The following is a 24,564-nucleotide window of genomic DNA, read 5'->3' as shown; positions in this document are numbered from 1 at the left end:
TTTTTAGGAAAACTATCAAGTTCAAGTTTTGGCTAGCAAGGTATTTTAAATTCATAATACAAACTAAGCATGAAACTGAAGCTCCTTCGAAGATCTTTAAACCTCCATTAATTGTTTATGCAACAGCCCACTGTGTTAAAATAATTCTTCTTCTTGTAGGAGCCATTGTTTGCCAATTTCTAGGTCTCAAAATGGCTGCCTGGGGGGCCAATTGCGGCCTGTGGGATGACAGTTTAAAGTCCCCTCCTAAACTTTGAAAGGGACTGTGAATTATTTAGAGTATCTTAGTGGTAAATAAATAAATAATAATAAATAAATAATAATAATTTTAAAAAAATAATAAATATATATATATATATATATATATATATATATATAAAGACTTATAACATTGGTAAAATGGCGGCGCCCTCTGTTGGCTGCGGCTGCATCGGCTCGCTACAACGGGTCAGGTGTATCGACATTTCGTTCTGTGTACATTGTTACAAAGAATGACAATACAAAGGAAATTATTTTTATTATTATTATTATTATATATAAGCAAACATACATAAACTATTACATAAACATCCATGTTATGAAATTGAATTTGGTCGCAAAATGCACTTTTCTTAAGATAACAAGTTAATTGTCAGGCTTAGAGTACAAAAACAAATGTGATTTTTTTTTTTTTTTTTTGAGCTTTGTTTCTTGTTTTTTTTTGCTCTTTTTTTGTTATTTTTTATTTCTTTTTTGTTTTTTTTCCTTACTTTTTATATTTTCACAATTTATTTTCTTTGTTCCCTTATTTTTCCTTTTTTCCTTTTTTCCCTTTATTTTTTCTTATGTTTTTGGGAAAAGCTTGGCAAAAAATGAGAAGAAAAATTGCTTTGTGGTCACTCTTAGTCTTTGCGGTTTGTGTTATTGCTTGAGCTTTCTAGCACTCATATTCGGTCGCACTACACAATACAGCGACATTTAGTGGTCAAATAATACACACTGTCCCTTTCATTTAAGTGCAGCTCACACAAAATATGGATTCATTTATTCATGATTGATTTTCATATTAATTATCTACAGTTTTTATTTTGATTTTTTGATCTTATTTTATGTAGCAATTTAAAAAAGAAAATGTTTGACAACACTGATTCGGCCCAACATCATCCGGACTCCAGCTCTTGCCGCTCCCAAGTATATTAAGAGTGCTGTATTTTTCTCATTTCCATGCCTGAACTTCTATTATTTAGTCAAAACCATGAGTTATTTCTATACTACCAGCAAGGCGAAAAACACAATAAATATTTACATGCACCACTCGATAACTGCCATGATAACGTGATTTGTTGATTGTCTAAACAAACATGATCTTATTCAACAAGAACTTATTAACGCTCACAATAAAATAACACTCACTTTTTGCTGAAACATGGTCCAAAGCAATTTGGAAAACGCTGTTGAAAAAAAAGCTTGTGACCCTCCAAAACAATAAGTCTCTGAGGTTGAAGCCAGTCTATGGGTCGCTTCTTCAGCTCTACAATAAAATGGCAGCCACTAATAGGGAACATGGAGGCGGGAAGAAAGGAATAGGGAGGGAGCTTTACAAGGGAGGAGGCTAAGGATAGAACGAAAAGCCTTCTTAAGCACCTGTGTGTAGATCCAGAAAAGAGGTTGCTATGGTAAGGCCGAGATGGTGAGAAGACAAGTGACGCTTCCCATGTGACAGGATGTCATGCATGAAAATGCAATTTTTAATAAATATTCAAAACTTTCTTCTTTAATATATACAAGAAAATTATTTCATTTTAACATACCGTGCTTGAAAGAAATGATGTTGTCTCTTTGAGAAGTATCATTTTTAACCTCTAATGAATAAAGACAGAATCCATATCTGAACCTTTCTCGAAGCATATTCAGTTACCGTATTATTCGTGTATAACGTTTTTTTTAACGTTCAAAAGAACTCCTAGTTTAGGTGCGCGTTATACACGAGGTTTTAGGGTAGTATATTTTGTAGAGCAAAAAAGCCCAACTTTGGAATGGATGGAATGACGGCGTCCCCTATTGAACAGTTCCCTAACGTACCCATTTTATAATGTACTATAATGAAATTTGAAAACATGAAGTTTTGAATGTAATTAAAACATCCAAGGCTATGTATTGATAAAATAATGTTCTCACCGTACGTAATTATGTAGATTGGAGGGGCATTCTCAAGTACAGAACATTCTGCAAATTTCTCACTTCTTTGGCTTTCTAACAAGTTTAGCAAATTCAAGACCGTTACCTAATACTACGAGTATCAGATATTTGAGACCACGCCCATGGAGGCATGATCTGGTCAAGTGTCCCTGGTCCATGTAAAAAGAGGAACTGATCGATAGCTTGGCGTCTTTTTTTTACTGCCTCACATGCAGCCGCGTGGTCTTACACTGCGGCCTCGGGTTTGACACGTGGGCTATACTTTGCGCTTACCCGGAGCACGAGTCCAAATCTCTCTGCAACAACAAGTAAGAGGATGGTTTCAAACTTAACATCATGTTCGCTGGTTCTTGGGAATGAGCGTTTTTTTTTTCTGTACTAGGGAATCCCCCCAAATCGACTAGCATTACAGCGGGACACTTTCTTTTTATGCTAGTAACGACCAGACTTTCAACGGTCAAACTCCTATAATCTCCGGCGCCTTCCCCTCCCCTGTTTTTCCCAATCATTAATCCTCTGTGTTAGTAAATTGTGTGTGTGCTATTTCAATCAGCCTGGTTCATAGAATCCATTTTATTGGGATTAGTAATTCATATGAGAACTCAAAAGAACTTAAAATAATAACGTAATTTAATTTTCATCAGTATAGGAAATTCTAGCATCCTTCAGAGAAAAAGATTTACGATGGGACACAAGCACACCTACAGGCCAATTCGTTTACTGATTGCAGTAAAGAATAATTAATTTCCATCTTAACGAATTTCAAAAATAAATCTAGAAACATCCGTACAATTACCATATTTTTATCCAGTGAACGCCAGTTAATTATTGGAAGTAGGGTTAAATACACTATGTCAACCATTAAAAATAATTTTACTATAAAATCACAATGACACAGCACTGGTGAGCTATTTTCAGGACAGGTCTTAGGGCACCTCAGCTGTCCTCAGCGGGCACGGTGGTGCCCGCAGGCACCACGTTAGAGACCCCAGCTCTGTTGACTGTTCAGGTTTCCGCTAATGTTTCTAAAGGAATGCAATCAAGTTTTGTTTTCTTACCTACAGGGGCGCATCAGGAACGCAGAGGTCAGTTTTGGATATTGTATATATTTTAAAACGAATGACGGAGAAAAATGAAGCTTTAGTTAAGAACGTCTCGTTTCTCTCACCTGCCTCTGAAGATCGCAGCTAATACACTCCAAATAGTCAAGCACACGAGTTGCGGTAGTAAACTCGGAAATGATCAATTTAGCCTTTCAAAATAAAAGTATTTATAGTCAGACCGAATTCATAGTTATAAGACAAGCAGCCATGACACAATATTACGGTAGTTTGATAAGAAGAATTCAATGTTTATGATTTTGAGAAGTTGTAATGACACATCAGTTTTATTGTATTGCTGTGGTAGCATCGTTTTTAAACTTGAACCTACCTCATTGTTATGAGTGAGCGAGGGACATGCATGCGGATGAGTGGGAGATAAAAGTGGGGAGGATTGCAAAAAGATTAAACTTGCTAAGCCATCTGTTGAGTCTGTGACCCTCAGACAACAGAGTTCTGCTGGTTCACAAGTAAACATTTGGGATCCTAAAATCAATTTTGTTTTCTTCAATGTTTGTAGTGTTTCATACGCACCACAGTCTTATTTTTTACTGATGAGCTGTTGTGTGTTACTACTGTATTCTCAACTTTGAGCCATACATGAGTAAAAGTAAATAAATAAATAATCAACCAACCAAATAAATAAGAAAATGAATAAATGAATATATAAATAAACATGTAGGGCTGGACTTATTTACTGCCCCCCTAAAAAGGGACTATTCAAATCTATAGAATTATTATCATCTTTATTATAATTTATTATTATTATTATTATTTTATTATTATTTTATCTGTTTTTTTTCATATCATAAACTTGTTGTTGTCGTTAAATAAAAAAAAACTTTATAAACCAGATATTGTGTTACATCATATTAATATTAAAACTATAAGTGACATTTCCACAAGATAGCTTTATTTAAAAAAACAGGAATAAAGTCCGTGTAACACGGCGTTTGGGTGGCTAATACGCAGACCCACATTGCAGAGGTCCAGGGTTCAATCATAGCTATGGCAGCCTCCCTGCGCAGAGTTTGCATGTTCTCCCTCTTGCGTGGGTTTCCTCCGGTTTGCTCCTACAAAAACATGCATATCAGGTTAATTGTTCGGTTTAAATTGTCCCTAGGTGTGAATGAGTAAGTGAGATTCCTGTCTCTGTGTTCCCTTCGACTGGCTAGCAACCAATTCAGGGTGTCCCCTTTCCACTGCCCAAAGATTGCTGGGATGGGCTCCAGCACCCCCGCGACCCTAATGGGGATGAGCGGTGCAGAAAATGAATGGATGGAAATAAAGCCATTGTTAAACTCACAGGCACTGTACTTATGAGCATAGGTTATGTTGTTTATACCAAAAAATACAACATGCATGTGCATGCACGAGTAATTCTATTTTTGAATGTCAAATTGAAATTTATTATCCGTACTGTTAAACTAGTCACAAAGTAAGCAATGTAGTTAGTTTCAAGTTTAGTAGACAATCTCTATAAGGAGATAAGACAATAAAGCTTTTTGAATTTGCAAGGAGAACAGAGAGACTAAACTTCAAATATGATATTCGAACCTGCAAATATCTTGACTCAAAACAGGTATTTTAAATAATAATTTAAATAAGTCTTTGTGCGTGAGTAAACCGCTCCAACGTTGCATTGGAATTCCCATCTGGTATAAGTTTACCACTTGAGAGGAATTCTGTTTTGCGCGTAAAAGTGTCGATAACATCTACCACTTTTTAATGTCAAAATGGTTGGCATATGTACAGTTTTGACAAGTCAAGTCACATTTATTTGTATAGCCCTTAATCACTGAGGCAAGATTCACACTGCAAGGAAATCGGTCTTTTTTTGGGCATGGAGGCAACCTGTATCCGATCTGTTGAAGTCAGTCTGAATGGCACAAATCTAAATTTTTCGCACCAGACACATTCAAATGTGGTCCTAAATCCACATCTGATCTTTTGGAATGCGACTTCTGTGTGAATGGCCGAGGCGCACCCATGCAACCTGCACGTCATGGAGAGGCAGAAGGAGGCGTAGAAATCAACAACCATAGCGGACGAAAACACGGAGACCTTGGGTTGAATTTGAAGGTGCTCCAGCTCCCCCCAAAATGGGCTGGTTACGACCATGGACAACATCAACAATAAACATAGGTAATAACTGAAAATGTTGTCACAAATATAGTTGTCATATTTGCATGTGGGAACCAAGATTGCACTTAAGTTAAATTACATTTTACCATAGTATTTCACACATCATTCCTTTTTGTGTTAGAACCAGAAAAGGAGGAGGACCCAGATGCGTAACGTTTCTCACACAAGCTTTATTTTAAGGGAAATGGGGCACTCATGCACGTTAAAACAAATGCCAGTGATTCGGCGATCGTTGGGCGGAAGAAGCAAGGCAGCAGACTGGCGTTGAACGACAAGAAGCCAGAGGCCGACGAGATCAATACCAGTTACACCAGCAGATACTGGACAGATGGGGTCGATACCGGACAAGATGGGAAAGACAGGATTGATATCAGACACTGGAGACTGGAGTCCGATAACAAGCAGGACGAGTTAGACGGAAACAATACTACAGTATACACTGGAGATCGATCTAAAACAGGAAAAAAAAGGGAACGATACCAGACACTGGAAAACGATATCAAACAGGACAAAATAGATGGGAACGATACGTGACAGGAAACACAAGCAGGATACCGGTCAAAGTCAAAACACACGTCTTGCGGGTGCAGAGGTTCGTTGACGGACTGACAAAGGGTGAGTGAGAGCACTGAGCTTAAATAGGGGGGAATGAGCCGCAGCTGGTGCCAAACGGGCGGGGCCAATTGGAAACCGTGACATTTTGTCCCTTTGACATACAACCGCCACCTACAAAATACGCGTACTAAGGTGTACCAAGGGTTTTTGAGACACTTTTCCCTCTTACCACCCCTGCCGCTGTTCATCTGCACATGTTTTAAAATGCTGCTTTTCCAGAATCACAATTGGCAATTCATTTGAAGCCATTAATTATGCTACACACCCCTCATTGGTAATTTACTTCACTTTATTCCAGATTCATTTAAACAATGCATTGTGTTGGGCGGTTTCCTACATAGCCTCTTCCCTTATGTCAAAATCTATTGGCCCTACTACTACCAAAGTCTAGATTATCACCATAAACACCGGTATCACAATAATTGCAGTATTCATCATATGAAGCAATGATAATTGTAGTTTTTATGTTTAAGGATTTATTGCTTGTTTCCTCTGGTATTGACGTTATTTTAACTCTAGTTTGTGCTGGACTGGTAGCTGCCGTCACATTTGCGACTCGGGCGACAGTATTTTGGTAGCTTTACCATTTGTAGTTGCTGAGTAAATCATTTAAGTCTCTTGAAATGATCTTACTGCTGAAATGTTTGTAGTTCTGCATCTAATCATTGATACAGGCTCCAACACAGCTAAAGGTCCAATATCCGTTGTTAACATATATGGCTGAATCTCAGGTCTCGTCCTGATTTTTTACATATCCATTACTAACAAAAAATGATAGTCAGGTCCTCGCCACTGTGGGTTTAGTCAAACACCCATTTCCGCAGCTGCTGCTTTTTTGTCATCACTATTCTACATTGATCTATTCTCCAATTTAGATAGTGATTTGGACGCCTAATGGCCAGCCCACATATTGATACTGCCAATGAGCGCACCTCTTCATCTTTGCTGGGATTGCTGAACTTGATTATACCATTTCAAAAGTCTGCATACCTCAGGGGCTCCACTTCCACTAAGGCTAGCATTGGTGCTGGTGTCACAGGCATCTAATTTTCCAAGCCATCGGTCACTTTGTTAGACTCAGGAACCCTGCTTTTCTCCTGCGCATAAATAATTTTGTGTACGGCAGTTAGTTGTTTAAAATAATCTATCACTTCATTCTGTAGTTACTCCAAATGCAGTCTTTCATACAGCCCCCTCAAATAGGGCATGTGATATCTTATTAGTGCGAATGGAAGTGCATCCATCCACTTCAGCGTTGCGCTTGCACATATTTTATTGAGAATGGCCTTGAGTTTAAGTTGTCATGTTTATTGGTATAACCCTTAATCACAAGGAGTCTCAAAGGGCTGCACAGAACACAGACAATTGCAAACTGTAAACTATCACTACATCATCTGATCCAACATGAGGGCAAATAATACACAGGTATTGTCAACATAAAATACAGGTTATTCATATGCTATAGAATAGTAGTGTGTTTTAAGCTTGGATTTAAACATTTCCACTGAGGTTGCAGATTGAATCTCAGGGGGAAGAGCATTCTACAGCACCGGGGCCCGAATGGAGAACGCTCTCTAACCTGCGGATCTCTTCTTGGCTCATGGGATCAATAGTGGACCAGCATTTTCAGAGAAAAGACTCAGGACCAGAACATAGGGGGATATTAAATCTGAAAGATATCCCAAGCACCACCATACCCTAGGAGTGAGGATCGAAAACGCACCTTATCATTTTTTGATGTGCAAATGTTGCACGATTCGTTAACCTATTTAATGCAAAAGTGCCGGACCGATGTCCGTACTTACTTAATTGCGGAATTACTTTTTTTTATAGGGATTTGACAACTGTTTTAGAGCTCTTATCTTTTCCCAGTGTTGCTCGAACCCAACGGCTAAAACGGTCGATGGGTTGTACAGTGTACTGTAACATATGTGTATTTTCCCTTGCGCTGATTTGTTCATGTCGACAAACCAAACCAAATGTTTGAATTGTCCTTCTGGAACTATTATGTACCAAATAGGTGTAGTTATTCTTTTTCTTTAATCATATTTCACATTGTCCCAAGACCATATCTACTATTGAAAAAGAAGTTTTGACTTTGATGCACGTCTGCTCTCGAAGCCAATAACTTCCTGTTAGGCAAAGTAGACAATTGGTTGGGACAAATTTTCCAATTGGGTCCCCTATGGCACCAACATTTTTTCTCACAAATCTTATTCTTTCACAACAGGGTTGCCAGAATGCAATGACAACGGAATGTCTTAAACCCTATTTAATTAGGGCTGATGTAGGATCACAAGAGTTGAAATTTGATTGTTTTGAGGTTTTTTTTGAATTCTCACATACTCTGTGTTTTTGTTGCATTACTGTTAAGATTCTGGTACCGCATTCATTTGTTAAGCCATAGGTGAGTGCGACTGTCTTTTTCGTTTGGCACTTTATTGGCTTCTGCGCTTGCCGTACCTTGAGCTCAATAACATTGTGATGAAGATGATTGCAGTCGTGCACAGACGCCCTGACTTTGTTTTGTTTACTGAATGCAGGCAATAAACGAGTGACTGTGAACCCATGTGTCGCGCATGATTGAGGGTCGTTACACCTACAATCCAAAATTACCCCTCCCGTTGCAATGTCACAAAGTAGCAAGCGTCTATCAGTTGGTGGCTCATTTTTTTAAGTGAATACCTTTTTTATTAGCAGGCTTTTCAGATTAAAACATTTTGAAAATTGGAACTTTTGTAATTTGCAGAGTCAATCTATTGAGCTCTTTGTCCCTTAGATCTGTTCACCATGTGTACCAAATTCCCTTCTTACCTGGGGCCTCCGATGACCCTTGCTACACCAATGTTTATTAAATGATGAAATGAAAGATATCTTTAAGAATGCTGTAAATTTGTAAAATTCAAGTAAGCATATTTGCATTCCATTTTTTTATGCAGAACTTTTCTATGCACAAATCAATAATATAATGGAGAATGAGCAGAGCCAATATTATGAGTAGTCTTTCATTCGTGTCAGCTGTGTGGAAATTGATTTAGTCATGTAAGACACAGATTGATTCCTCTAGCGGCCTTACAGACAGAATCCATCACACGGACATAAACTGCAGGGACAAGGTTATAAGTGACACTAAAATTCCATCCTAATTAAAGTCAGTACACATGAACATGCATGAGTTTAGCGAGAACATATTTCCTCCAATTAACAGCGACTTATCTATAACCAGGAATTAATTTCGTTTCAATCACCACACATCAACAAACGCATTGATGTGCTCGCAAGTAACGGAATCAAATCTATCTATCTATCTATCTATCTATCTATCTATCTATCTATCTATCTATCTATCTATCTATCTATCTATCTATCTATCTATCTATCTATCTATCTATCTATCTATCTATCTATCTATCTATCTATCTATCTATCTATCTATCTATCTATCTATCTATCTATCTATCTATCTATCTATCTATCTATCTATCTATCTATCTATCTATCTATCTATCTATCTATCTATCTATCTATCTATCTATCTATCTATCTATCTATCTATCTATCTATCTATCTATCTATCTATCTATCTATCTATCTATCTATCTATCTATCTATCTATCTATCTATCTATCTATCTATCTATCTATCTATCTATCTATCTATCTATCTATCTATCTATCTATCTATCTATCTATCTATCTATCTATCTATCTATCTATCTATCTATCTATCTATCTATCTATCTATCTATCTATCTATCTATCTATCTATCTATCTATCTATCTATCTATCTATCTATCTATCTATCTATCTATCTATCTATCTATCTATCTATCTATCTATCTATCTATCTATCTATCTATCTATCTATCTATCTATCTATCTAGTCAAGTCAAGTCATTTTTATTTGTATAGCCCTAAATCACGAAGAGTCTCAAAGGGCTTCACAGATTGTTACACTATATTACACAAACTATTTTCAACCGACAAGAGGAGTAGGTTATTCGTATGCAATGGAGTAGAAGTGAGTTTTAAGTTTAGATTTAAACATTTCCACTGAGGTTGCAGATCGAATCTCAGGGGGAAGAGCATTCCACAGCACCGGTGCCCGGATGGAGAACGCTCTCGAACCAGCAGAAGACTTCTTTGCTCTCGGGATCATCAGAAGACCAGCACTCTCAGATCGTAGGCTTCGGACCGGGACATAGTGGCAGATCAGATCTGAAAGATAAGAGGGAGCAAGTCCATGTATGATTTTGTACAATACTAAGAGAACTTTGAAGTCACATCTTTGGCTAACTGGGAGCCAATGCAGGTTAGCCAAAATCGGTGTTATGTGATCGTACTTTTTTGTCCTGGTTAAGAGCCTCGCTGCGGCATTTTGTACTAGCTGAAGAGACTTGATTCTGGACTTCGGGAGACCGGAGAGTAGTGCATTGCAGTAATCGAGACGGGAGGTAACAAATGCATGAATTATTGTTTCCGCATCAGACTGAGACAGTATTGAACGGATTTTAGCAATGTTGCGAAGATGGAAGAAGGCAGTTCTAGTAATTTGCTTTACATGCATCTCAAAGGATAGATCAGGGTCAAATATGACACCTAAATTTTTAACTGAGTCACTCTGTGTGATGTGACATTTGTCAATGTTCACAGCAGTTTTTGAGAATAAGTCCCGGCATTTAGAAGGACCAATGACTAACATTTCAGTCTTTTCAGATCTATCTATCTATCTATCTATCTATCTATCTATCTATCTATCTATCTATCTATCTATCTATCTATCTATCTATCTATCTATCTATCTATCTATCTATCTATCTATCTATCTATCTATCTATCTATCTATCTATCTATCTATCTATCTATCTATCTATCTATCCATCCATCCATCCATCCATCCATCCATCCATCCATCCATCTATCTATCTATCTATCTATCTATCTATCTATCTATCTATCTATCTATCTATCTATCTATCTATCTATCTATCTATCTATCTATCTATCTATCTATCTATCTATCTATCTATCTATCTATCTATCTATCTATCTATCTATCTATCTATCTATCTATCTATCTATCTATCTATCTATCTTAATCTTAAAAAGATTGTCTTACAAACTTCCGTTTTCATAAGTGCCTTTTAACAGTGTCTTTGAAAGCGCCGTTTTATATGTGACCACATGGTGACGCTAAATCATCATAGTAACGACGACTTAACCAGCACGGTCAAAAATATAAATATAACCAACAGTAAAGTATTGCATTCATTTGAATTATACCCCAGAGAATTTTCCACCAATGTGTAATGAACTACATGTATTTTGTGAACTTTTCCGGTGCTCTATAAACCAAACAATTTACAATCAAGTTATCAATTTATAAATCAAACTTCATGCATTTATGTATCTCTCCACTAGATGGTGGAAAAAACAAACAAATGGAGGAAAAAAAAAAGTAAAACCTGCCAACTGAAAGTCCAATTCACTTTTCTCAAAATGAGTTGCCTCTTGCCCCCCAAAATACAAATAATTCAACAACTTACAATTTCTAAATATTCTTTTAATGAGAGTAGGCCTATATACATTCAAAGGCGCTCCTTATTTTTATTTTCCTGTAAACGTGCAACTCTAAACAAAATAAAATAAAAAAATATCGTTTGACATTAGCTGTCCACAGCCACCATTGTTACCGTGTTCTCGTTTCCAGCCGCACAAACTTGGACATGAACCAATTTCTGCAGGAGGAATCCAAGTAGAATTGGCTTCAATGGATGATGCATGTCCTATTGTTTTCTGTGTAAATTACCCTCTGTTGTTGTTCTTTCATTTTGGATCAATGCCAGATACCTCAATAATGTGGCGCATTCAAGGCTTGTTTCGCTTTATTGTGTCTGAATTTGCACAGTCAAAGATATGCTAATAAATGGAGCTCGCTTGGTGTTTATACGTGCTATATATTGCAAATGTTAAGATATTTGAAACAGGGGAGAGATTTTTTTTTCCCACACAAAAATTAAATAGGTTTTCAACGCTTTGTTTTGATGCTCAACTATTAAGTGCTGTCTGAAATTGAGCTGTTTTCTCCTCCTTTGCATTTCCTTCAGCAATTCATTCATTTCCCTCAGCAGTTGCTGTCAATGTGACATATTGAAATTGAGAGAAATAAAGCGATGTTTCAGATAACACATCTTTATTATTTTGAAATTATCATTATTTACAGAAGCGGTCTGCAACCACCAGGCCATGGACCGGCTGTAGTTCGTTTGGTACCAGTCCGCTCGGAGAGAATAATAGATTGCCTTATTTTTTTGCCTATACTATATTCATACGTATATGACGCTCACTATTATTCTTTAAAAAAATCAACATGAGCGTTATACACAAGGCTTTACAGTCGTGTTTAATACCGCTGACCACATTTGCACAACATTAGGTTCCAAATTCTAACCACTCGACTGCTATCGATGTAGCTTACATGGGAAAAGGCTTTAGGTTTTATTTCCTTTTCACACTATTTTTAAGCATGTGACCATATTGCTGAATATGTGGGGCCAGACCATTTATTGACAACGCAAACTATGAACAAAATACAATTTACACTATATTAATTAATGTCCTTCAAAGTCCGATTCACAAATAGTTTTTCCCTTCATTGTGCTTTAGTCATGGTATAAATATAATGTGATAATGAGATAAAAGCTAATGCCTGTTTTCTCTTTCATATACTTCCCTAATTGTCTAGAAATTACGCAGTGGATTTAGGCTTACTATTTTTATCAACATTATTATTTTTATTAAAATAAGAATTATTATTATTATTATTATGACTACGTTTGTTATCTAGATCTAAACTATACTTTATAAATCCCTTTTTGTGTGTGTGTGTGTGTGTGTGTGTGTGTGTGTGTGTGTGTGTGTGTGTGTGTATACATAACTGTTAACCTGTACGGTTTTGCCGTACTAAGTACATTTTTTATGCATTTTAAGACAAGTACGACGTACAAAGAAATCTGTATGGAAAAAAACAAATTTGTCAATCGCATGCGCCTGCCGCCTGGGGATATCCCATCATGCATCATTCCGAAAGAAAAAAAATATGGTGTACGATTATTTTGTATTTTGTTCGGGAAAATACAACAGTTTGTACGGGCATGGAGCCATGGAAGTTGACAGGTATGGTGTGTGTGTGTGTGTGTGTGTGTGTGTGTGTGTGTGTGTATGTGTGTGTGTGTGTGTGTGTGTGTGTGTGATTCACAGGCTTCGAATCGGCTGAGCCAATTTCCGTTAAAATGTACACAGTTGTACTTTAGGCCTCCAGGAGAGTCTTTAGCCACGTTTTGTGTCAACGCAGAAACTCGATAAACATCTGCTCTCGTGTGGTCTGCTTTTGTGGAGTCTCCAATGCCCCCTGGCGACCAATTTGGGCACTGCAGCAACCGAACACCGACAACTCCAAACAGCCGAATACAATTTTCTATTGGACCTGCAACACCGACCCATTTTGCTTGTAATGGTAAATGGTTAGTGGTCTGCAATTATATATCGCTTTTCAAGTCAATAAGGACCTCCAAAAGCACTTTACAATGTGCAGCAGACTTACCCATTCACACACACGCACTCACACACCAATAGGGAGTCAGCCACGCAAGGCTCTTGTAATCACTAATGTTATTAATTGATTTATATTGTTGTGTCCGGCCGCAAGAATGCTGTCCGACATTAGACTGGTCCGTGGCACAGAAAAGGATGTGGATTTACAGGATTATCCACTTTATTGTGTGAGGATGTACGGCTGTCGCAAGATGTCGAAGGACCAAAAGACACACCCTTGCATAAGCCACCGCCACATTTCATTGCTGTCCCTCAGATTCACCATCACGACTTTCTGTCATTTATCACCATTAGGGTATTGGGGCTAAATGTAGTGTGTGAGGGGTTAATTAGACACAACAGAGGAGGTCAGAGGTGTATGTGTCGCCCACAAGCGATCATGAGCAGCCCGGACCTTTTGAAAATGGGGGGCGGAATTAAATAAGGACCCTCCAGAGATGATTTATCCGTTGGCTGTGATACACAGACAAATAGTGGTGATAGGTGAAGGCCATTGGTGTGGAGACCGGTCAGAGAGATGAATCGTTTGTGTGTACGTGTGTAGACGGAAGCACAGGCCTAAATAGGATGCTGGCCCGTATTCACTTATCACCGGCTGAGTCTGCCGCTCCTTGAAATCTGCTCCTGACAACCAGCAGGCAGCCTGGCTTGCATTCCTTGTTTAGTCCACGTTTCTTGTCTTTCGCCTTATCTCGCTCCCTTCTTTTACACATTCTCCCCCAACCACCCTAAACCTTCCTCCTCCTCCTTCTTTAGCGCCCTCAGCAATATCTCTCCAGCCTCTCAGCTTCCCATATTACGGTGCTCGTGATAAGAGCGCAGAAGTGCCCAAGTGACAGGAACCCCAAATTAATTTACAAGAAATGTTGCCATTCCCAAGCTGATAGAACAGTCTTTTGACGATATCACGGGATGGCTTCTTGGCTGCTCCGGGTGGACCGTGCTATCTTTGTAATTATAGGGAGGAACCTAGGCTTGCTGTCTCATTCGGTCCTCCCTTTGTTTCCTTCTTCCCCTCGCAATAACTGAAGAAGAAACTCCAGAGATCTACTCGAGTAACACATGTAGGTTATAAAGAAATCAGCCATATACTTTTCGTATGGTAGTTCAGATTTTGATCTTTTTATGAACTGGAATGTCTTCAATCAGTAAATAAATTGTCCTTAAAAGAGTAATGCAGCAGGAGTTCACTTTAGTGCACCAACTACTAACATTAAACTTCTTATCATTGATTAAAAAATATACTTTTAAAGGGAAAGTGTTTAATACTCAGTGCCTTCTACATCATTCTTTAGAGACTGACACACAAAAAAACTATACTACAAAAAAACACATGTTAATAAAATTGTATTTAAAAAAAAATACCGAATGTCATTTTTTAAAACATTAACTAAAAAAAAAAGAAGGTGAGAGAGCAGAAATAATTGTCCATCATCTTGCTGCTACGGGAACCCAAAAAAAACCAAAAGCATAGCAAAATTCTGGGCAAAAGAATTAAAGAAAAGTTTTGTGGTTTGGTCATTTTGAGTCTCCATAGATTGTGTTCTTACTTGTGCTTTTGGTTTTTGGCCACACTACACAATGCAATGAGACCTAGTGCTCAAATAATACGCACTGTCCCTGGAATGTTCAGAACCTTGCACAGAAAAATTGCAAAATACGATTTTGATATTGGAAATTCAATTTGGCTCACTTCATGTGGGGAGAGAGAGAGAGAGAGAGAGAGAGAGAGAGAGAGAGAGAGAGAGAGAGAGAGAGAGAGAGAGCACATGACTTCTGACTATATATTCCTGTATTTGGTCTTTCAAGTCTAATGTTCCTTATTCCTTTTTTCTCTACTACGGATTTATTTATTTTCTAAATTATAGTATTTAAAACATCCTATTTTATTGGAGAGAAATAAAAGGTATTTTAAAACAGTCAATTTTTTGTTCTGGAAAGAGTGTATTGTTGTTTTTATTTGACCATATTTTCTTCATTTTAACTGTACCTCTGAGGAAACAATTTTAAATTTTACAGACAAAGTGACTAAAAGAGATATTTATGTAAACAAAACACTGCTAAATAGATGCATGTATTCTATTTCTTTATTAACTAAAAAAGTGAAAAAGTACAAAAATATTTTTCCTTATTTTAGTACTCTTTATTTTACCCATGGGTAATTAATGAGGTGGCAAACATCTGCACGTTAAAGTGGTGCTCTTTTCTTTTTTATGCTGAGACTTTAAAAATTTGCAAAATATATAATGATTGCAAAGGGAAAATCATACGTATATTCGTGTGTGTGTGTGTGTGTCTGCGTCTTCACTGGTTTTACAGAGACACTTTTAAGTGCTCAGAGGGAATAAAAACTTAGCTTTTCTTTATTTCCAAATTGAATTCAAAATTTTATAGTCACAAGTTTATAGTTTTGTAGACACTCAAAATAAGGAGAGAAGACTTCAATGACTGTTTAGCTTGCAATGAGAGCAGGAGAGGACTGTACAAAAAAAACCCCTCAAGACACAAAAGGTCCAAACTGTTCCAAAGGTCCCCCCCTGAGACTTTTCTTTTTATTAAATTTCCTAGGTTACAAAAAGCAGATCAGCCTGAAAGGGTGTGAAAATCAAAGAACGGCATCACGATCACGCAATAGTGACAATGATATAAAATTCAAGTCAAGTCAAATTTATTTATATAGCCCTTAATCACAAAAATGTCTCAAAGGACTGCACAGGATTACAATGACACAATTACCTGATCTTAAACCAACAAATGCCCATAATAGTCAACATGACAAACAAGTGAGCCAAAATGCTGAACAGCAATAACAGTCGAAATATTGATCAATAATTTAACGATTTTTTTAACATATAAGTTGAGAACAATTGGAATTTTGTTTTCCATTTCCTAAACAAACCTTACATCATTTTAAAAATCATGGTTTACAAAGGTTCAAAATGATTTATTACAATGAGAGTACGTATTACAAAATGGTTCAGTTTTCTAATTCTTATCTCTCCCCAAAACCTTTTTTTAAGTAACCAACTGTATTGTCCCATTTTGAATATGGATACTTTTTATGTATTTCTGGGTGATTTTAGTTTAATTTGATGTTTTTCCCCCCTTCTTTTTATTTTTTTTTGCTGTAAACAAATATACACCACAATTTTCAGGAGGTTCAACATTTGAAGATGAGAGTCAGGAGCTCTGGCAGCACCTAGTGTGTACCTATTCACACCACAATGCACATGTGTTGGTTTTTCTTTGAATAAATAGTAAAGTCTTGAATGTCTCATGGTTTCAGTTGTTACATTGATTATGGATAGGGAATATCTTCATCCTATCCTCTGAACTTCTTGCTTTATTAAAAAAAGAAGTTTAGGTCAGGTTTTTTTCACAGGCTAAATTTAACAGTTTGAAGATCATAATTGATATATTAGGCAGTGAATCATTCAATAAATTGATCGATCAACCCTTAATGAATCATTGAATGACCAAGTAAGGAAGAACTCATTTAAATTTATTCTTTTCATTCAACTAATCAGGATGTACTGTACATCAACAGACCAAACTGATAAATCAGTTCAGAAATAATTACTGGTAAATATTTTTTTAATTTTGAATTGTTGAAGATAATTTACTGTCTCAGAAAAAAACCTATTTGGACCTAACTCTATCTGTGACACAACAACAGAAAAAAAATGTGATCAACTTTAAGTCGTCGATCAAAGGCGTTGATTGTGGGGCCCTTCGTGTGCAAACTAGGTTGCTGCAAATCAGCCTCCCGCTGCTTGCATTTCAACACTCAGTGCATGAATTGCCACGGCTTCTTGGTCTAATAGGCTTAGTGTGCCATCAAATTCAAATGGATTAAGGGAATCAGTTTTCCAGGCTGCATTCACAAGCTGCGTGTCCTGCCAACATTTGATGATGAACAGACTTTCTGGCCAGGGCAAATGCTACGCAGTTCTTTGACAGCGCAGGCAAAATGAAGAAGTAATGCAGGAGGTCTGGATCCAAACTGGCACTCGCCTTACTCCCACAAAGTCTGGAGCGTCACTCTTCTTGGCAAAACTCAACGGAGCAAACTTGTACCAAAAAATGTTGTTCTCACATAGCATTATGTGATTGGATTGCAGTGGCAGAGGAACATTCCGCCGTTTGGGAGAATGTTACATCACATACGTAGAGGGCGTACAATGCTCCAATTCAGCAGTTGCCAGTCAAATGAAAGACAAAAAATTAAGAGTTACCCAGCAATGTTTGTGCTGGAAGAACTGATAGAAATATTCCAACAACATGTGAGCAGGTCTACTTCCAAAAGCAGAAAGGATCGGGTCCCATAGCTCAGAGAGGCAATGATTTGTGAGCTGTGAAATGGCTCGTTTGTCGGAGCCAGTGTTCGGGGGCAGCTGTGCACGGTCCCACAGTTGTGATGGTGCTCCAGCGATCCGACACGCACCAAAACCGGTTAAGTCCTCGTTCCTAAGTTGCCTTGGAGTTCCCAGCTGGTTCATGCATGAGGCATTGTTGCTGGGTTGACACATTCTCATATCCACTTGACAAGCTTGCTTTGTGCGGGTTCTTTCATAATGAACATTTTATATTCTTTCTGTAAGAATGACGACAAAGGTAAGACTTTGCCTTGTGATGTTTTGCATAAAACCTCGATGACACTGTGAGAATTACAACATGGAGAACAATGGCTCGAGATTTGGCCACCAAGCAAACACTACTTAGCAACGGTTGCAGGAGGAGATAAACGAACTGACATGGTTTCGAGAGCCAGACTGAAATCATTTATGTAGGCTGCTCTCTGCCGAGCAGCACAAGTGTACAGTAAATTCAAAACTGAAAACTCCATTAGGAAAAATCAGTCATGCAATCATCTACATAAATCACCCTTTTCGCTGTCTAGAGCTTTACTGAAAAAAAAAACCAAAATGGGTTGCGTCCTGGCTTTAGATTTGTTAGAATGAGTCCAAATCCTTGGTGAAGAAGTGGGTTTTGTGGGCCAACAGTATTTTGATGCATGTTGTTTTTTTCTTCTTCCTGATAAGATCTAGATCATGCTTTATCATGATGAACAAATGCCCATTTTGAAGGAAGTGTTAATTAAAGGAGACACATCCGCCTGAATCGAGTTTTTAGAGCTTTAGGCGGTTTTAAAATGCCAATAACTCACGAAAAACACAGTCAACATGGTGTTTTGCTTCAATCGCCTGTCTGCAAGAATTCAAGCACATTCTTGTGCTCCAATAAGCACCCTGTCTCATTTTGTGGAAATAACTGGGAGCATACTTTTGTATGTCAAACAGGGCACCCTTTACTGCAAGTTAAGAAATGCTCACAATATAATAATAGAATAAGCATTCATGAAGTGAATTTACTGTTGTGGTCCGTCAAAGTGAATAAAGAGCCGGAAGAAAAAGCTCTCCATATACCAGTTGATCGACCATCTTAGCCTATGATCACAAACTGTGGCTCGCGACTGAAATATAGAATAGAATAGAATAGAATATGCCTTTATTGTCATTGTTACAACATGGGATATGCTGTGACAACGAAATATCCTGGATATAAGTGACTGAAAGGAGTGGCTGGGCCCCCTTAGAGATAGAGTAAAAAGCTCGTTCATCTGGGAGAGACTCAATGTGTAGCCGCTGCTCCTCCACTTTGGGGTTGCTCGAGCATCTGGTAAGGACACCTCGTTGACACTTTCATCTAAAGGGGTTCCGGGCATGTCCTATCTGCAGGGGTCTTCAGGGTTCACCCAGGACACGCTGAAGGGAATATGTCTACAAGCTGACCTGGGAACACTTTGGGATATCATTGTACGAGATGGTTGAAGTTACAGGGAATCGGGAGGTCTGGACTTCATACCTGAACTTGTTGCCCCTTCGACCCGACACCAGATAAGTGGAACATAATTGACAGATCGATGTAAAATTAATAAAAAAAATATTACACATTGAACATTCAAAATGTAGCTGAAAAAAGAAGAAACTTCTTCTTTAAATATATTTGAGAGTTCTGACTGCTTGTATATTCTTTAAATGCATATTAAGTCTGATATAGAATACAATTGGTTGCTTTCCCTACTTGGTTTTCATAAAACAGTCACCCTACTTTCTAGTGAGACTTAGGTCTACAAAATAGCTTTTATTTTATATATTAAAAAAATGCATTGCCATTGCTTTTATATAAGATATCCACATTAATGTCTATATTTGATTTTAAAGAACTTAAAGTTTATTATTTACCGCCTCCTAGAAGTAAAAAAACAAACATTGTTCATTAAACAATATTGACTTGAATAATAGGCAAAAATGCTATCATATAAACGTACATCTTTTTTAATACTCGTTGGTTAAGATTTTTTTATTTCTTCTACCTATTGTCAGACCTCCCAAGGGGAGATGACCTGACTGTCGTCCACCTAAGGGTACTGCTAAAAACCGAAAACCTTTCGAATGACTGGGCAAAATAACAAGCAGAAAAATGATCACTTTGAGTGTCCATCGTCTGTATTCTTCCCTTGTGCTATGTAGCACATATTTATGGTTCCATGCAGACAAACATAAAACTTGTTTTAACCACTTAGGTGATGTTTTGGGGGGCCATTGGAGATGAATATGAAATGTATACAGAAAAAACCCAAATGTTTTGTAAGAAAGTTATCATACTTACCTTTATATATAAATCCGGTTCAAGGTAACTAAGTGTTGTTGCTCACCCAAAGATTTGCAGATTGTAAAAGTTTGGCACCTGCGGGCCAGGCTTTTACATACATTTCCCACCCAGATGAAGTGTTAGTCTGAACAATAGATCCCAATGACTATGTTAATGTGAAGAAAGTCAACGACAAAAATTATTTCGACCACTATTGGGGAAAAGTAAAATGGTTCTAATTTTGCAACGCTGGGTCTTACAGGGTTAAATATGTCCAAATCTATCTATTGTGCAAACATACATGCTAACGATAACAAAGTGTTTGCTATTGTACCTAAGAATGACGGGATGGGCTGACCATAAAGTCAAAGTGTTTGTTGGCCAGTAAAGGCTGACTGAGGCAAAGCAGGTGTGAGACACTTGTCTGAGGAATGTGAAGGGCCAGACCTCAGACCTCCCAACAAGCCGGAGCTTCCTTCATGCTGCAATTCTGCATGTGTGTGTGTGTGTCTGTCTGTATATTACATATGGGAGATGCGTGGATGGTGGTCAGCACCTGCTCTCAGACTTATTCAGTGTTGCTCCAGACCCAAACGTTAAATTGAACCATATAGGATATTCATCTCTTTGTCTCTGGGTCAAATTGTTATAATTTTTAAAAATGATAATGTGTTGCATGGCCATAATGAGCCCGTTTTTGCTTAAGCAGCCCAAAATTCAACTGAGGCACTCTCAAAAATCTATAATTTTAAGACTATTGTTAAAGGACAGGATAGTCCTTAATATGATGGAAGATGCTAGATTAAAGTAAATAAAAAGTAAAACAACTGACCAGTGTTGAATGATCCTAAATCACTTTAAAGCCGCAGTATGTAATAGTTGAACACAAAATGGCACTCTATTGTGTAATGTGACTGAGGCAAAGCAGGTGTGAGACACTTGTCTTCTCTCTCTCAGCAAGCGACCGTTTGCAATATTTCTTGATATATTTACAAAATAACTTGTTTCGAAACCAACCTTTCTGACAAAAATGCTGGTCAAAGCGAACCCCATCAATGTGAGCAAAATCCAGTGCCACAGAGCACAAAGTAGCACTAAGTTGCCAGACAAACGTGACAGTGACCTTTAGGTAGGGATTCCATATGTAAAACAAATACAAATTTCTCAACTTTTGATAAAAATATACATCTGTATGATAGTTTCCGTAGTTTTCCTAGTATTCAAATAAATTTATTTCAGTTTCGTGGTTGTTAAAGGTTACTAAAGGCAGCTGATGCTGGTATTATTCCCAACACCTTAGATAAGACTGGGATGGGCACCAACACTAACACCTGGTGTTGGTCCTCACCCATCCCTAATAGTAGTTGCATTTTAGTGTGTCTAAAGCTCATTAAAAATTGTTTGCTCACCTTTGAGACACTTTGATGAAACCCTACAGAACAAACTGTAAACACCAGAAAATGCAAGCCAAGCACCTGAAACAATTTAATTGGGTGAGCGGTAGGGGTGAGCGAACCCCTGCACACAGTGCACTCCCTTCTCTCTCTCGGCCAGGGACCGTTTGCAATATTTCTTGATATATTTACAAAATAACAATGTTTTGAAACCAACCTTCCTGACAAAAATGCTGGTCATAATGAGCCCCATCAATCTTAAGTAACGCGAGAGAGGGAGAGAGAGAGAGAGAGAGAGAGAGAGAGAGAGGGAGAGAGAGAGAGAGGGAGTGGCATCTGAGGTGGTATAATTGTTCATATGGGACCATAATTATTTCATACATTTTAACAAATCATCAAAGTCACATAGTGAAATGAAATGCGCTGAAAAATTAGTATTTGTCTGGGGAGCAGGTTTGGTTGTTTTGTTTGTTGGATTTGGTCTTAAAATATATGGACTGGCTCACCCCAAAAAATAACAAATCAAACCTATTTTGCTTTCATGAATCTTTGAGTCAAAAATGTTCCCGACCCCTGATTTATTTCATGCCATATCCCATACACGACCATTATGAGTACAGTACTATATCCACTGGTCCAGGTCCAGTGTTCTAACTAGTTGAAGACACCAGCCTTTATCTGTGTCTTCTTGGGAGACCACTTCTGTAGCAATTAGCACAGAAATCCGCCAGACATAAAGGTGCCGCACCCAATGGACACAACCTGATCCCACCAATGTCTAGCTGTTTAAATCTACATAAGGAACGATAACCAAAAAGAACATTAAAAAAAGGCTCTTTTATACTTATCCTCACTTTTTTTACAGCTTTTGTCACTGTTTACGAAAAATCTATCTTGTTAGACAAAACTGAGGCACACGTCCTCGGAATTGTTAGGCATATTAGATGTTAAAAGGATTCATGTTGATTTCACTCATTTGTTGACTTATCATTTATCATCAATTAAGTTTCATCCTCACAAAATCACAATGGAAATAATCCTAATGCCTGACTCTGTATGTGTACATTTTTTTTTTACTTTAACATGTTGTAATTGTTGTGCCGTTTTGTCATTTTCTACGACCTCCCCCACAGAGAGTAATGAACACAACCCAGATCATTGGTGTCACAACCAGAACAGAATTAGGACCCAGATGCGTAACGTTAATCACACGTTTATTGAGATAAAGAGGAAAGGCAGCGCCCGCGATGCGGTGCTCGCTGGACGCGGGATGCAAGCCGTTCACAGAATCGGAACGTGTTCCGACGGGGAAGTGGATCTTCCGGAGCGGGAGATTGTAGTGTAGTAGACGGAAAACAGGTTGATAGCCGGGACGGGAGAGCAGAACGTGGTCGGGTTAAAAAAACAGGTGGTAGCCAGAGACAAACGGGGAAATCAGGAACGGACGGGTGGAAAACGGGTGAAAAAATTGGACGGATGGGAGTCAGAGTCAATAATGCCTGCCTTGTGGAAACAGAGGTTTGCTGACGGACTGACAACAGGCGAGAGAAGAGACGGAGCTTAAGTAGGACGGGGAACCAATCATGAAGCCAGCAGCGGCTGGCTCCAAACGAGTGGGCACAGGTGAAATTAATCAGTCAACATGACAATTGGCTGTTCTATAACCAGTCAAGGGAACAATGCTGACTTGCGATACAGCAGCAGAGCCATCAACATTATAAAGGACTCTTTCCACCACTTTTTTAACTTGTTGCCCTTCGGCAGGCATTATAGTGTCCTTAAATTAAGGATAAAGTGGCACAGGGAACGCCTTTTCCCCAGGGCCATCACCCCCCTAAACAAGCACACAAAACTATGAAAATATATCTTGCAACTTTATTTTTTGCTCCTACATGTCATTGCACACAACTGTGAAAATATACATCTTGCGATCTATTGGGGGATTTTAGTTGCTGCTAAATGTTATTGCACTTCTTTTCATTGCACTATTGTTATGATACACTATTATTTTTAATTACACTGATGTTAGGCTAGTCTCTATGCACTAAATTGTGAATATTTTTCACATTTATCTTGACAGTTTTTTTTACCTTTTTTCTCTTTAAAGTTAATGTTTACCATAGAGTTCCATGTTTAATCTTGTTGCATACTCTTACTCAATTTGTAGAATTGGTGGGATCGCTACATATTCCATTTTTGGATTGAATTCGTGAACTCTGCATTTTTGCAGACCTGCATTTCAAAAATTAATTTTCTATTGTTTTGATTCTTTGGTTAGTTGTTTGTCCACAGCATTTTTGAGTGAATTCACAGTCAAGCTGTGGGCCGCAAGATAAAACCAGCAAGGGGCTTGATCCGAGACAGTTAATCTTTACTCACTGAAATGGAAATGTGTATTTAGACCACATAGGGTGTCATTTGCATTCCATCTCTTGTCCGAGCATTTAAACAGTAAACTATGCTAATTCATCTGATTTCCAGGCTGATTTGGGTGCCTTGTAATTAGACAAAGCAGTAATGTGGAACCACTTAAAGGGAAGATGACTCCTCCATATTTTACTTGTATCGGACTGCTAATTTAGCTATCAAATGTCTGCATCTTTTAATGTATCCTGTGCATTTCTGCATATTATCTCATGGGCCTGAGTCAGGAGCAGACCACTGAGAATAAACAGCAGTTTGTTGCCAAACTTCAAAATTAAAAGTGCGAGGAATTCCAACTCATCAGAGCAACTACTGGTTTTAAATTGCTATGGCTCAGCAGACACAATTCAAGATCCTTAATTTAGATGAATGTTACCTCTGTGTGTTTATTTATCACATTTACGTGGCCTAATCTTCACCAATACGGCTGGAGTAAAATA

General features: G+C 38.0%; 1 protein-coding gene across 3 annotated transcripts in view; it reads right to left on the bottom strand.

The window, feature by feature from the left end:
- rp1l1a (rp1 like 1a) overlaps positions 1-3,375 on the bottom strand; it is a 28,106-nt gene extending 24,731 nt beyond the window's left edge. The window contains exon 1 of one of the 3 annotated variants that reach the window (XM_088331348.1): positions 3,347-3,375. The gene's annotated coding sequence lies outside the window, so the exon portion shown is untranslated. Of the gene's footprint in view, positions 1-1,392; positions 1,511-3,236 lie in introns of those variants that run through there. The other 2 variants (XM_088331347.1, XM_088331346.1) reach the window with 2 other exon arrangements.
- Between the last annotated feature and the right edge of the window lie 21,189 nt (positions 3,376-24,564).

Source organism: Urocampus carinirostris, chromosome 3 (genome assembly GCF_059441175.1).
Source record: "Urocampus carinirostris isolate Australia breed hairy pipefish chromosome 3, RoL_Ucar_1.0, whole genome shotgun sequence".
In the NCBI taxonomy this organism is placed as follows: domain Eukaryota; kingdom Metazoa; phylum Chordata; class Actinopteri; order Syngnathiformes; family Syngnathidae; genus Urocampus; species Urocampus carinirostris.
This window is presented reverse-complemented; position numbering and strand designations above follow the sequence as displayed.